Here is a 15,771-nt window from a genome sequence, read left to right as displayed (position 1 = left end):
ACTTGGGCGGAAAAATGGCAGATGGAGTTTAATTCGGACAAATGTGAGGTAATGCATTTTGGAAGGTCTAATGCAGGTGGGAGGTATACAGTAAATGGCAGAACCCTTAGGAGTATTGTAAGGCAGAGAGATCTGGGCGTGCAGGTCCACAGGTCACTGAAAGTGGCAAGGCAGGTGGATAAGGTAGTCAAGAAGGCATACGGCATGCTTGCCTTCATCGGTCGGGGCATAGAGTATAAAAAATAGGCAAGTCATGCTGTAGCTGTACAGAACTTTAGTTAGGCCACACTTAGAATATTGCGTACAATTCTGGTCGCCACTCTACCAGAAGGACGTGGAGGCTTTGGAGAGGGTACAGAAGAGGTTTACCAGGATGTTGCCTGGTCTGGAGGGCATTAGCTATGAAGAGAGGTTGGACAAACTCGGATTGTTTTCACTGGAATGACGGAGGTGGAGGGGTGACATGATAGAGGTTTACAAAGTTATGAGCAGCATGGACAGAGTGGATAGTCAGAAGCTTTTTCCCAGGGTGGAAGAGTCAGTTACTAGGGGACATAGGTTTAAGGTGAGAGGGGAAAGTTTAGAGGGGATGTGCGAGGCAAGTTCTTTACACAGATGGTGGTGAGTGCCTGGAACTTGTTGCCGGGTGAGGTTGTGGAAGCAGGTGCCATAGAGACGTTTCAGAGGCATCTTGACAAATACATGAATAGGATGGGAATAGAGGGATACGGACACCGGAAGTGCCGAAGGTTTTAGTTTAGGCAGGCATCAAGATCGGCGCAGGCTTGGAGGGCCGAATGGCCTGTTCCTCTGCCGTACTGTTCTTTGTTCTTTGCTCTTTTGGAAGAATGTGCAGGATTACAGGGACAAGGCAGAGGAATGGAACTAAGTGAATTTCTCTTATGAAGAGCCAGTGCAGACACCATCGACTGAATGAACTCCTTCTGCACTGTAACAGTTCTATGATTCTGTGGTCTCTCATTCCTTTGCTCAGCGCCATCTTCCGATTGTCTCTGTGAGATACCTTGGGACATTGTTCTATGTCATAGGTGGTGTAGAAATGCAAGTTATTGTTACAACATACAGGTCCACAGGTATCACCATCTACAATGTATAAGCCCTTTATGAAAAATTTTTGTGATAGATAATATGGTTTGCAAGAAGTTTATTTCTTTTAAAAACTAAGCCTCTCGATTTGCTAAGCACAGAAAATCAGACATTTTTTTTACAATTTCTGTGTCAAAGACACAAGACAAATACACTACAAACTGTATAAAAATAAGACATTTAATATTTAATTGAAAGGACATGATCCATAGAAATTTTCAATACCGCAGATGAAACGACCTACCTTTAATGGATCAATAATGCTCCTCTAACCAGGTCACATTGAGTTAAGTTTTCTATGAAATAATTAGCTTTAAGACATTATTAGCTCCAGTTAATTATATTTTATTACATGAAGATAATGTTAGTTTTCATATGATTGTCTCCACTTGTTTGTTCAATGAATTGTAATTAATATCCAGAATGATGTAACTGATATCTCACTGGAGATTTCCCTTCTGTATAAATACAAGGTTCTTCTGGATGCTTTGTGCAGCCAAACACAGTTGGTGTCTCAGGCATCAACAGAAACCATCACGTCTCACAGAACATGCGTGAACCAACAATATTCCACCAGATAGAAGACATTTACTACCCTTTTCTTGCCGTTGTTGGAGTCCTTGGTAAGCCATTTAACCATTTAATGGAAGCAAATAGCTTTTGACATGTAAATTTAACCATGTTATTTGGAAATCTATATTTTTTGATTTTTGAAATTCTGTTTAAAACCTTATTTTGGCAATTACAGATTTCATGTTGTTAGGATAAATGCCAGACTTCTTTCAAAAAGGATTTTGAGTGATTTGATTGTTTCATCAATAAACCATAAAATGTAAATGTTCACACAGGAACTTTACATTGGAAGTTTCAATATTAAATGTTGGCGTGAAAGAAAAGGAGGTCAACGGGCTTGTGTGCAGCAAGTAGTGCCTTACCCAAGGCTTTTAACTATGTATATTCCCATCAACCCTTACTGGGGACATACTTTGGGCAGGTAGACAGGCTCTATGTTATAAATAACTGAACCACCAGGGCTGCATCTCTTCAGCTGTTGGGACCTGTCCAATTTTAAAACCAGAGTTCATCAACCATCAGCCCCTTCTTCCATTGCCTCATCTTCCTGCTCCCCTCACAGACTGTCAACTCTGTTCCTCCAGCAAAATCTGAATTAATTATGAAGTTCAACTTTTTTCAGTAAACACTGGCCTTCTTCTGCTTTCTCCCTAACCCTTGCCCTCTGCTATTTGTTAGAATTCATGCTATTGTTCCTTTACTATTTTCCAAAATAACTTTGGTTGTTGAAATATATCTCCAGAACAAAATGCAGACATGGTTACAAATGATTCAAATGTCTTGATATTGTGAGGTATTCATTGTCATTTTCACATTGCTGTTTGTGGGAGTTTGCTGTGTGCAAGTTGGTTGCTGTGCTTCTTACAACACATCAGTGACTGCACTTCAAAAGAAAAAGCGGTTCATTGGCTTTGAAGCACTTTGGGAGGCCCTGAGGTTGTGATCGGTGCTTCATAAATGTATCTCCTTTTTTAAATTCCATTCAGTTCTTTTCAAGTGAACACTGCCTTTGGGATCAAGATTCCTTGACTGAACAAGTATACCCATCCTCAATGATGAGGGAGACTAGCACTCTCTGCAAAAGGCAAGGCTGAAGTATTTGCAGCCATCTTCAACCAAAAGTGCCGAGTAGATGATCCATCTCGGCCTCCTCCTGAGATCCCCAGCATGACAGATGCCAGTCTTCAGTCAATTCGATTCAACTCTACCTCATATCAAAAAACGGCTGAAGGCACTGGATACTGAAAAGGCTATGGGCCCTGACAACATTCCAGCTGCACCCCTAGCCAAGCAGCTCCAGTACAGCTACAACACTGGCGTCAACCCCACAATGTGGAAAATAATGCAGGTATGTGCTGTACACAAAAAAAAAACAAGACAAATCCAACCCAGCCAATTCCCACCCCATTAGTCTTCTCTTGATTATCAGCAAAGTGATGGAAGGGGTTGTCGACTGTGCTATCAAGCGACATTTGCTCAGCACTAACCTGCTCTCTGATGCTAAGTTTGAGTTCCACCAGGACCACTCAGCTCCTGACTGTTTACAGCCTTGGTCCAAACATGGGCAAAAAGAGCTGAATTCAAGTGATGAGGTGAGAGTCATTTCCCTAGATACCAAAGCAACATTTGACCGAGATGGCATCAAGGAGCCCTAGTAAATCTGGAGGCAACGGGAATCAGGTGGAACACTCTTCACTGGTTGCTATCATACCTAGCACAAAGGAAGATGGTTGTAGTTGTTCGAGGTCAATCATCTCAGGTCCAGGACATCACTGCAGGAGTTCCTCAGGGTAGTGTCCTCAGCCTAACCATCTTCAACTGTTTCATCAATGACCTTCCCTCCATCATAAGGTCAGAAGTGGGGATATTCGCTGATGATTGAACAATGTTCAGCACCAAACAGCCCGTGTCCATATGCAACAAGACCTGGACAACATTCAGACTTGAGCTGATAAGTGGCAAATTATATTCACACCACATAAGTGCCAGGCAATGACCATCTCAAACAAGAGAGAATTCAAGCACGTCCCCGTGACATTCAAAAACATTATGATTGCTGAATCCCTCACAGTCAACAGCTATATAAAAACTGGAGCTACAAGACCAGGTCTGAAGCTGGGAATTCTGCAGCGAGTAACTCACCTCCTGACTCCCCAAACCCTTCCCACCATCTACAAGGCACAAGTCAGGAGTGTGATGAAATTCTCTGCACTTGCCTGGATGGGTGCAGCTTTAACAACACTCAAGTAGCTCGAAACCATCCAGCAACCGCTTGATTGGCACCCCACCCACCACCTTAAACATTCACTCCCTCCATCACCAACGCAAAGTGACAGCAGTGTGTACCATATTCAAAATGTACTTCAGCAACTCACCAAAACTTCTTCCAAGCCCCCGACCTCTACCACCCAGAAGGAAAAGGGCAGCAGATGCATGGGAACACCACAAACTGCAAGTTCCCCTACAAGTCACACACCATCCTGACTTAGAACTTTATCGCTGTTCCTTCACTGTCACTGGGTCAAAATCATCGAACTCAATTCCTATCAGCACTGTGGGGGTATCTATACCAGACAGACTGCAGTGGTTCAAGATGGCAACTCAGTACCACCTTCTCAAGGACAATTAGGGATGGGCAATAAATGCTGGCCTGGCCAACGATGCCCACATCTCATGAAAAAATAATAAAAAAGGTAAAAGATAAAAGTTCAATGTGTGATAGGCGTTTGTGATTTACAGTAAACCTGTTGACTCTTCTAAGTAGAGCAGTCTTTGTTAAAGATGCAGTCCTGGTTGTTTGTCGTCTTGAACTTGTTGCGGTGTTGTAGATTTCTGGTGGTTAAGAGTTGAGATTGGATGTGCTGGTTATTTTCAGTTCTCTGCAGCACCAAGTTGAAGTGTAGAATTAGAAGCAGGGTTTATTCTCCTTGTTTCGGCTGGATCTTGCCAGAGCCCTTGGCTAGACTGCTTTCTCTGATGTTTCTGTCGGCTCTCCCTCTCTCTCTCTCTCTCTCTCTCTCCCTAGAGCGATGCCTTTTATGGTCAGAACTCCATCAAATTTGAGTCTCTGGTACCTGACACAGGGCCTTCTCCCCTAAAGTGACGACAAAATAGACCAAGATGTGACATTCATGGCCATCCATTCATGTCTGGATGAGTCTCATTCTGCTATGATTTGTCCTTCACACCTTCTTTGTCTCAGATGAAATCCATTCAATTCGGGAATGTCTCTTGATTGTTCCAGGGTGAGTGTAGTCGATCCCTCTTCATCTGGAATGTATCCATTAGTCCTTTCGAGACAGCTTAAATACGCAGGCTAGTTCATCTGACCTCCGTAGCCATTTTGCAGTTCATTGGCCAATTTTTAAAGGAAAAGTCAATTTCAATGATTCCACATTGAATAAAGTTTGTATCTTAGAAACAGGAATATGATATGTCTTTACTGGGCATGACACATGTCTAACCCAGTTGACTTTTTCGAGGAGATAACTAATGGGTACTTAAGGGAGTCTCAACTTTTCACTGCCTTTATTAATAACTTAGATGATGGAACAGAGAGCCACATATCTACGTTTGCTGATGACACTAAGTTAAATGAGAGCAGAAAATTACCAAGAACCATTAACTGATCAACTGAGAGACCAAAACTGTAGCAGATGGAGTTTTAAGTGGGAAAATGTGAGACCATCCAATCTGGACCTAAGAAAGATATATCCAAGTATTTCTAAATAGGGACAAGCTAGGAACTGTGGAGAAGAAAAAAGATTTGAGGTCCAAATATAGAAATGGAATGTTATCTTTTATCTCAAGTTTGACTGGAATACAAAGGAGTGGAAGTTAAGTTACGGCTGTGCACAGCTCTGGTAAAATCCCATTTGGAGTATTTGCGTTCACTTCTGGGTTCACCACAGAAACAATACATTGGCTTTGGAGGTGGTTCAGTGCAGATTCACAAAACTGATATCGATGCTGAAGGGGTTACATTATGAGCAGAAGTTGCATAGAGGTATCCTTTATTTCCTTGTTTATGGAAGATTAAGGGGTCAACAAAGTGAAATGTTTCAGATGATTAAAAGATTTGATAGAGTAGATGAGGGAAACTAATTCCTCTGATGGAGGTGTTCAGAACAAGGGTAAATATTCTTAAAATCAGAGCTAGGTTGTTCTGGGGTGATGTCTGGAAGTACGTCCTCAAACAAAGGATAGTGGAAATCAGGAACTCTCTCCCTTAAAAAGCTGTTAAGGCGAGGTGCATTTTAAAAAAAAGATGAGACTGATATACTGTTGCTAGCTAAGTGTATTGAAGGTTACAGAACCAAGGCAGATCAATGTTGTTAAGATACAGATGATGATCAAATTGACTTTTTTATCATTCGATCTTGGGATGTGTGCATCGCTGGCAAAGCCAGCATTTATTGCTCATCCCTATTTTCCCTTCAGCAGGTGGGGGCTGAGCCACCTGCAATTGTGTGGCTTGCTCAGCCATTTCAGAGGGCAGTTGACAGTCAACCACATTGTTGTTGGTCTGGATTCACACGTAGGCCATACCGAGTAAAGACAGCAGACTTCCTCCCATGAACGATATTCGCAACATAGAAACATAGGAAATGGAAGCAGGATTAGGTCATTTGGCCCCTGGAGCCTGTCCGCCATTCAACTAGATCATGGCTAATCTTCCACCTCAACACCATTTTCCCTCACTATCCCCATATCACTTGATATATTTAATATCTAGAAATCAATCAATTTCTGGCTTGAATACACTCAATGACTGTGCCTCCACCACCCTCTGGGGTAGAGAATTTCAAAGATTCAACACCCTTTGAGAGAATAAATTCCTCTTCATCTCAGTCCTTCATGGTCTCCCTCTTATTCTGAGACTGTGTCACCTGATTCTAGATCCACTTCCCAGCCAGGAGAAACATCCTTCCTGCATCGATCCCTGCAAGAATTGCGCATCCCTCAATCACCTCTCATTCCTCTAAACTCTAGGGAATATAGGCCCAGTCTCCTCAATTTCTCCTAATAGGACAATCCTGCCATTACATGGATCAATCTGGTGAACCTTCGTTGCACTCCCTCTATGGCAAGTATATCTGTTGTTAGGTAAGGAACCATACCTGTACACAATAGTCCAGAGGAGGTCTCAACAAGGCTCCATATAATTGCAACAAGACTTCTTTATTCCTTTATTCAAATCCTCTCACAATAAAGACCAACATTCCATTTGCCTTCCTAATTGATTGATGCACCTGCATGTTCGCTTTCAGTGACTTATGAACAAGGATATACAGGTCCCTTTGAATATCAACACTTGCCAATCTCTCACCATTTAAGAAATACTCTGCATTTCTGTGTTTCATACTAAAGTGGATAACCACATTTTTACACATTATATTCCATCTGCCATGTTTTTGCCCACCCACTGAGCCTGTCTAAATCCCCTTGAAGCCTCTTTGCATCCTCCTCACAACTCATATTCCCACCTAGTTTTGTGTCATCAGAAAACTTGGAAATATTGCATTTGGTTCCCCCATCCAAATCATTGATACTGATTGGGAATAGCTGGGGCCCAAGCACTGATCATTATGGTACACCACTAGTCACAGCCTGCCAACCTGAGAATGACCCGTTTATTCCTACTCTCTGTTTTCTGTCCGTAAACTACTTCTCAATCCATGGCAGTATATTACCCTAAAACCCACATGCTCTAATTTTGCTTACTAACCTCTTGTGTGGGACCTTATTGAAAGTCTTCTGAAAATCCAAATATACCACATCCACTGGTTCCCCCTTTTCTATTCTAATAGGTGCATCCTCAGAAAACTCCAACAGGTTTGTTAAACATGATTTCCCTTTCATAAATCGATGTGGACTGTGTCCAATCCTACCATTAATTTATCAGTCTCCAATTATCACATCCTTGATAATAGATTCTAGCATTTTCCCTACTACTGATGTCAGGCTAACACATCTGTAGGTCCCTGTTTTCTCTCTCCCTCCTTTTTTAAAGAGTGAGGTTACCTTCCAATCTGCAGGAACCACTCCAGAATCTGCAGAATTTTGGAAGATGACCACCAACGCAATCACTACTCTACAGCCACCTCTTTCAACGCTGGAATGTAGATCAACAGGTCCAGGGGATTTATGAACTTTCAGTCGCATTAATTTCTCCAGTACATTTTTACTAATACATTCTCACCAGTCCCTTGGTTCTCTAGTATTTACATAGAAACATTGAAAATAGGAGCAGGAGTAGGCCATTCAGCCCTTCGAGCCTGCTCCACCATTCATTATGATCACGGCTGATCATCCAACTCAGTAACCTGTTCCCGCTTTCCCCCCAGATCCTTTGATCCCTTTCACCCCAAGAGCTATATCTAACTCCTTTTTGAAAACATACAAGGTTTTGGCCTCAACTACTTTCTGTGGTAGCGAATTCCACAGACTCACCACTCTCTGGGTGAAGAAATTTCTCCTCATCTCAGTCCTGAAAGATTTATCCCATATCCTTAGACTATGACCCCTGGTTCTGGACTCCGCAACCATCGGGAACATCCTTCCTGCATCTACCCTGTCAAGTCTTGTTAGAATGTTATAGGTTTCTATGAGATCCCTCCTCACTCTTCTGAAATCCAGCGAATATAATCCTAACCAACTCAATCTCTCTTCATACGTCGGTCCCGCCATCCCAGGATTCAGTCTGGTAAACCTTCGCTGCACTCCCTCTATAGCAAGAACATTCTTCTTCAGATAAGGAAGAGAAAACTGCTCACAATATTCGAGGTGTGGCCTCATCAAGGCCCTGTATAATTGCAGCGATACATCCCTGCTCCTGTACTCGAATCCTCTCGCTATAGAGTCATAGAATTAGACAGCACAGAAACAGGCCCTTTGACCCATCGTGTCCATGGCAGCCATCAAGCACCTAACTATTCTAGTCTCATTTTCCAGCACCTGCCCTGTAGCCTTGTATGCTATGGTGTTTCAAGTGCTCATCTAAGTACTTCTTAAATGTTATGAGGGTTCCTGCCTCTACCACACATTCAGGCAATTTATTCTAGATTCCAATCACCCTCTGGGTGAAAATTCTTTTCCACACATCCCCTCTAAACCTCCTGCCCCTTACCTTAAATCTATTCCCCCTGGTTTTTGACCCCACTGCTAAGGGAAAAATTCTCTTCCTATCTAACCTATCAATGCCACTCATAATTCTGTAAACCTCAATCATGTACCACTTCTCTGTTCTAAGGAAAACAACTCTATCCTTTTCAGTTTCTCTTCATAGCTGAAATGCTCCAGCCCAGGCAACATCCTGGTGAATCTCCTCTGCACCCTCTCCAGTGCAATCACATCCTTCCTATAGTGTGGTGCCCAGAACTGTACACAGCACTCCAGCTGTGGCCTAACTAGCATTTTATACAGCTCCATCATAACGTGCCTGCTCTTATATTCTATGCCTCAGCTAATAAAGGCAAGTATCCTATATTTTTTCCTAGCCACCTTATCTACCTGTGCTACTGCCTTCAGTGATGTATGGACAAGTACATCAAGGTCCCTCTGACCGTCTGTACTTCCAAGGGTCCTACCATCATTTGTATATTTCCTTGCCTTATTAGTCCTCCCAAAATGCATCGCCTCACACTTGTCAGGATTAAATTCCATTTGCCACAGCTTCGCCCATCTTACCAGCCCATCTATATCGTCCTGTATTCTAAGGCTTTCCTCCTCATTTTATACGTCACCACCAATTTTCGTGTCATCTGCGAACTTACTTTGCATACCTCCTATATTCACGTCTAAATCATTAATGTACACTACAAACAGCAAGGGTCTCAGCACCGATCCTTGTGGTACACCGCTGGTCACAGGCTTCTACTCGCAAAAACAACCCTCGACCATTACCCTCTGTTTCCTGCCACTAAGCCAATTTTGGATCTAATTTCCCAAATTGCCCTGGATCCTATGGGCTCTTACCTTCTTAACCAATCTCCCATGCGGGACCTTATCAAAAGTCTTAGTGAAGTACATGTAGACTACATCAACTGCTTTACCCTCATCTACACATCTAGTCATCTCCTCAAAAAATTTATCGAGTTAGTTAGACACGATCTCCCCCTGACAAAGCCATGCTGACTATCCCTGATTATTCACTGCCTCTCCAAGTGGAGATTAATCCTGTCCCTCAGAATTTTTCCCAACAGTTTCCCAACCACTGATGTTAGACTCTCCGGCCTGTAATTACCTGGTTTATCCCTGCTACCCTTCTTGAATAATGATACCAGATTCGCTGTCCTCCAGTCCTCTGGCACCTCTTCTGTGGCCAGAGAGGATTTGAAAATTTGTGTCACAGCCCCTGCTATCACCTCCCATAGCCTGGGATACATCTCATCTGGGCCTGGGGATTTATCCACTTTTAAGACCATTAAAACATCTAATACTTCCTCCCTTTCAATGTTAATATGTTCAAGTATATTACAATTCCCCTCCCTGATCTCTACACTTACATCGTCGTTCTCCACAGTGAAAACAGATGAAAAGTAATCATTTAAAACCTCACCTATGTCCTCCGGCTCCACACACAGGTTGCCACTTTGGTCCCTAATGGGCCCTACTATTGCCCTGGTTATCCTTTTGCCATTAATATACTTGTAAAATGCCTTAGATTTTTCCTTTATCATGCCCACCAATATTTTTTCATGTCCCCTCTTCACTTTACTAATTACTGTTTTTAAGTACCCTCCCCCCCCCCCCTCCCCAATACTTTCTATACTCCTCTCATGCAACTGCTGTTTTCAGTGCTCCAAATCTGCCATAAGCCTCTTTTTTTTTCCTGATCAAATACTCTATATCCCTTGACATCCAGGGTTCCCTGGACTTGATGGTTCTACCCTTCACCTTAACGGGTATATGTTGGCTCTGAACCCTCACGATTTCCACTTTAAATGACTCCCACTGGCCTGATGTAGACTTTCCTACAAGTAGCTGCTCCCACTCCACTTTGGCCAGATCCTGTTTTATCATATTGAAATCGGCCTTCCCCCAATTCAGTAGCTTTATTTCTGGCCCATCTTTGTCCTTTTCCATAACTACTTTAAATCTTACAGACTTAAGGTCACTATCCCCGAAATGCTCCCCCACTGATACATCTACCACTTGTCCAGCTTCATTCCTTAGGATTAGGTCCAGTACTGCCCCTTCTCTTGTAGGACTTTCTGCATACTGGCTCAAAAAGCTCTCCTGTATACATTTTAAGAATTCCTCCCCCTTTAAGCCTTTTGTACTAAGTCTATCCCAGTTGATATTAGGTAAGTTGTAATACCATACTATTATTGCCCTATTATTTTTACACCTCTCTAAGGTTTGCCTACATATCTGTTCCTCTAACTCTCCCTCACTGTTTGGAGGCCTGTAGTACACGCCCAGCAAAGTGATTGCCCCCCTTTTGTTCTTAAGTTCTACCATATGGTCTCAGTTGAGGAACCTTCTAAGATATCATCCCTCCTTACTGCAGTAATTGACTCCTTGATCAACTGTGCAGTACCACCTCCTCTTTTATCCCCTCCCCTATCACGCCTGAAGATTCTATACCCTGGAATATTGAGTTGCCAGTCCTGCCCCTCCCTCAACCATGTCTCTTTGATAGTAATAGTATCATAATCCCATGTGAGAATCAATGCCCTCAATTCATCTGCCTTATTAGTAAGACTCCTTGCATTAAAGTAAATGCAATCCAGCCTTGCATTTTTCACTTGTGCTTTAACAGGTCTATATTTGCTCTGCCTTCCAGACGGACTCAGTTTCTCTTCTATATTTGGCTGTGCCTCACCCCCTACTGTACCTCCACTCTGTATCCCATGCCCCTGCCAAATTAGTTTACCACCCACCACCACACCACCACCACCACCAACAGCACTAGCAAACCTCCCAGCAAGGATGTTGGTCCCATTCCGGTTCTGGTGCAACCCATCCAATTTGTACAGGTCCCACCTTTGCCAGAACAAACCCAGTGATCCAGGAAACTATAGCCCTCCCTCCTGCACCATTTCCTCAGCCACGCATTCATCTGCTCTATCCTCCTATCCCTATACTCGCTAGCACGTGGCACAATGAGTAATCCAGAGATTACAACCTTTGAGGTCCTGCTTTCTAATCTGCTACCTAGCTCCCTAAATTATTGTTGCAGGACCTCATCCCTCTTTCTGCCTATGTCGTTGCTGCCAATGTGTATCATGACCACTGACTGCTCACCCTCCCCCTTCAGAATGTCCTGCAGCCGCTCTGTAACATCCTTGACCCTAGCAGCAGGGAGGCAACATACCATCCTGGAGTCTCGTTTGCGGCCACAGAAACGCCTATCTACACCCATTACAGTAGAATCCCCTATCAGTATAGCTCTTCTACCCCTTTACCTCCCCTGTTGTGCAGCAGAGTCCTCCATGGTGACACGGACTTGGCTGTTGCTGCTTTCCCCTGGGGCGTCCCCCCCACCCCACCCCACCACCAACAGTATCCAAAGCGGGATATCTGTTTGAGAGGGGATAGCCACAGGGGACTCCTGCCTGCGCCTGCTACTCCGTCTGGTGGTCACACATCCCTTTTCTGCCTGTGCAGCAATTACCTGCGGTGTGACCACCCCACTAAACGTGCTATCCACGATGTTCTCAGCATCGCAGATGCTCACAGTGAATCCGTCCGCAGCTCCAGCTCCGTAATGCGGGTAGCCAGTAGCTGCAGATGGATACACTTCCTGCACACGTGGTCATCAGGGACACTGGAAGCGTCCCTGATTTCCCACATCGCGCAGGAGAAGCATATCACTGGGCTGAGCTCTCCTGTCATGACTTACCTTTAGATTAATTAGTTACCCCCTCAATTAAAAGTATTAATTACACTCGGGGCCTTGTTCTATCCATTACAATCTAAATTCCTTAATAAGTTACACTGAAGTAAAAAAAACGCTTTCGTAGTACTCACCTATTCACTGGAGATTTTTGTTTCAACAAAAAAAAAATCCCTTTATGTTTTTAAGCTATGTAAATGCACTAACAGCTGCTGCTCACCCAACCAATCACCTTGCAGATTTCCTGCGGTGTAACTGTCAGTTTATTTTTTATCCGAGTCTCAGCGTGCGCCGAGAGAGAGAGCAGATCTGAAGGCCAACATATCATTTGCCTTCTTTACCGCCTGTTGCACCTGCATGCTTACCTTCAGCGACTTGTGTACGAGAACACCTGGGTCTCGATGTATATTCCCCTCTCTCAGTTTATAGCCGTTCAGATAATAATTTGCTTTCCTGTTTTTTCTACCAAAGTGGATAACGTCATATTTATCCACATTATACTGCATCTGCCATGCATTTGTCCACACACTCAACCTGTCCAAATCACCCTGAAGTCTCTCTGCATCCTCCTCACAACTCACCCTCACACCCAGTTTTGTGTTATCTGCAAATTTGGAGATATTACATTTAGTTCTCTCATCTAAATCATTAACATATATTGTGAATAGCTGGGGTCCTAGCACTGATCCGTGCGGTACCCCACAAGTCACTGCCTGCCATTCGGAAAAAGACCCGTTTATTCCTGCTCCTTGTTTCCTGTCTGCCAACCAATTTTCTATCCATCGCAATACACTGCCCCCAATCCCATGAGTTTTAATTTTACATGCTAATCTCTGATGTGGGACTTTGTTGAAAGCCTTCTAAAAGTCCAAACAAAACCACATCCACTGGATATCCATCCGGAAGGTTTTGTGTATCTTCCACTGTGATGACAAAAACAAAGTATTAGTTTAGTTTTTCTGCCATTTCCTTATTCTTCATTATAAATTAACTTGCTAATCTTTTCCTTTTTACATAATTGTAGAAGCTTTTACAGTCCATTTTTATGTTTCTCACTAGTTTATTTTTTATATTCTATTTTCTCTTTTTCTACAGTTTCTTGGTCCTCCTTCACTGAATTCTAATATCTCCCCAATCCTCTGACATACAACATTTTTGTCAGCTTCTTTGGAAGCCTCTTCCTTTGACCTAATCCAATCTTTAACTTCTCTTGTTAGCCATTTGATCACCTTTCCTGATTTTTTTTCTGCCTCAAAGGAATGTAGATTTGTTGTAAATGGGTTTTCACAACAATCTAATAATTTCATGATCATTGTTGATTGAACAAACATTTTAGTCCAGATTTTTTAATCAATTGAATGTAAATTCCACAAGCTGTTGTGGTGGGATTGTCAACTCATGTCTCTGACGCCTCTGGATTACGGCTCCAGTAACATTCCCGCTATGCTACCGTCCCAAGGCAGAACAGGATCGATGGGCTTGAATGGGCAACTCCCATTCTAAAGTCCCCATGTTCCTGTGTAATTTCCATGTTCTCTGAGATGCTTAACTATAATTTCCTTGTTTTTTTGTATTTATTCCAGTGAATTCAGTGGCCATTCTTATCCTGTCACGAGGAAATTGCGGACTCTCCAAATGTATCACCCACTACCTGGTGGCCATGGCAGTGGCAGATCTACTGGTCGTGTTCACTGATGTGATACTGTTTACAGTTTTTCATTTTCATTTCCCAGGTACTTACCTGGACACCACTCCTGCACTTTCTCTCGTACATGTCCTGCTTTCTGCAGCCACAGACATTTCTGTCTGGTTCACTGTCGCTTTCACCTTTGATCGATTTGTTGCAATTTGTTGCCAGAAGCTCAAAACAAAATATTGCACAGAGAAAACTGTGAATATGGTTATAACAACAGTGAGTGTGCTGTTCTGCCTCAAAAATATTCCTTGGTACTTTGTATTTGAACCTGAATATATAATTGACAATGTACCCTGGGGGGCGATTTATTCACTGAGCTATTACACTGAAGCTGCCTGGGTAGCATTTGACATGCTCAGTATTATTTTAACCCCTTTCCTTCCACTCGTTCTGATTTTACTGCTCAATGCTCTGACTGTCAGACACATTTTACTGGCCAGCAGAGTCCGCAGGAAACTACTGGATCACAGCAAGAGTGCGAATCACACTGACCCAGAGATGGAGAACCGAAGGAAATCCATCATTTTACTCTTCACTATATCTGGCAGTTTTATACTGTTATGGATGACAAATGTTGCATTTTCCATTTATATGCGATTTTCAAACATAAAAAATTTCAGACATCCCCATGATCCTGCATATATCACTGAACAATCTGGCTACATGCTGCAGCTTTTGAGCACCTGCACCAACACCTGTATTTATGCAGTGACCCAGACTAAATTCAGAGAGCAGCTGAAGAATGCAGTCAAATATCCATTCACTGCAATTGTTAAATTAGTTAAATAATTAAAGCAGATCACCTAAAAGCAGAGCTACCTTTCTATCACTGACTCTGGTTACAGTGCTTCCTCATCTATTTACTCTCCACACAATTCTGCAACAGGTCATTGCATTAACTTTATTTCCCAGAGGATCACTGACCTCATCTCCTCTGGAGCTCTTCCCCCATGGCCTCCAGGCTCATGGCCCCCAACCCTGCACATCCTGCTTTCCTTCCCAAGGTCCACAAACAAGGCTGTCCTGCTTGGCAAATTGGTTGAACCTGTTCTTGCCACATGGAATTTATTTCTACCCAGCTGAAGGCTATTTTATCTCTCCCTCTCCAGCCTCCTCTGATGGACTTGCTGACTCAACTGAACCTCACCAACAATTAAATTATTTCCATTTTCATCACCTTTTCTTCAAAGTTCAATCTTTCCCGTCACTTTAACGAGGTTCATTACCAACTGTTACCTTCCCTTTCTCAACTTCTCCATCTTCATTTCTGGAGATAGGCTGTCAGCTGATATCTACTTTAATCCCACTGACTCTTATGGCTACCTTCATTACCATGCTCCCATCCTGCTTCCTCTACTTATTTTGATTTCTTTTAATTCTTTCATGATGCTTAGTTTCCCATCTCTAATTACCCTTGAGAGGGTGGTGGTGAGCCGCCTTCTTGAACCGCAGCTGTCAATTTGATATATCTACATGCACAGTGCTGTTCGGAAGAGAGTTCCAACATTTGGATCCCGTGACAGTGAAGGGACAGCAATATAGTTCCAAGTTA

General features: G+C 43.0%; 1 pseudogene; it reads left to right on the top strand.

The window, feature by feature from the left end:
* Positions 1 to 1,657: 1,657 nt before the first annotated feature.
* On the top strand, positions 1,658 to 15,026 carry LOC137373367 (probable G-protein coupled receptor 139; annotated as a pseudogene).
* Positions 15,027 to 15,771: the final 745 nt, after the last annotated feature.

The sequence above is a fragment of the Heterodontus francisci genome, chromosome 9 (assembly GCF_036365525.1).
Source record: "Heterodontus francisci isolate sHetFra1 chromosome 9, sHetFra1.hap1, whole genome shotgun sequence".
NCBI classification, from domain to species: domain Eukaryota; kingdom Metazoa; phylum Chordata; class Chondrichthyes; order Heterodontiformes; family Heterodontidae; genus Heterodontus; species Heterodontus francisci.
The sequence above is the reverse complement of the archived record's forward strand: the minus strand, read 5'-3'. Positions and strand labels throughout refer to the sequence as shown.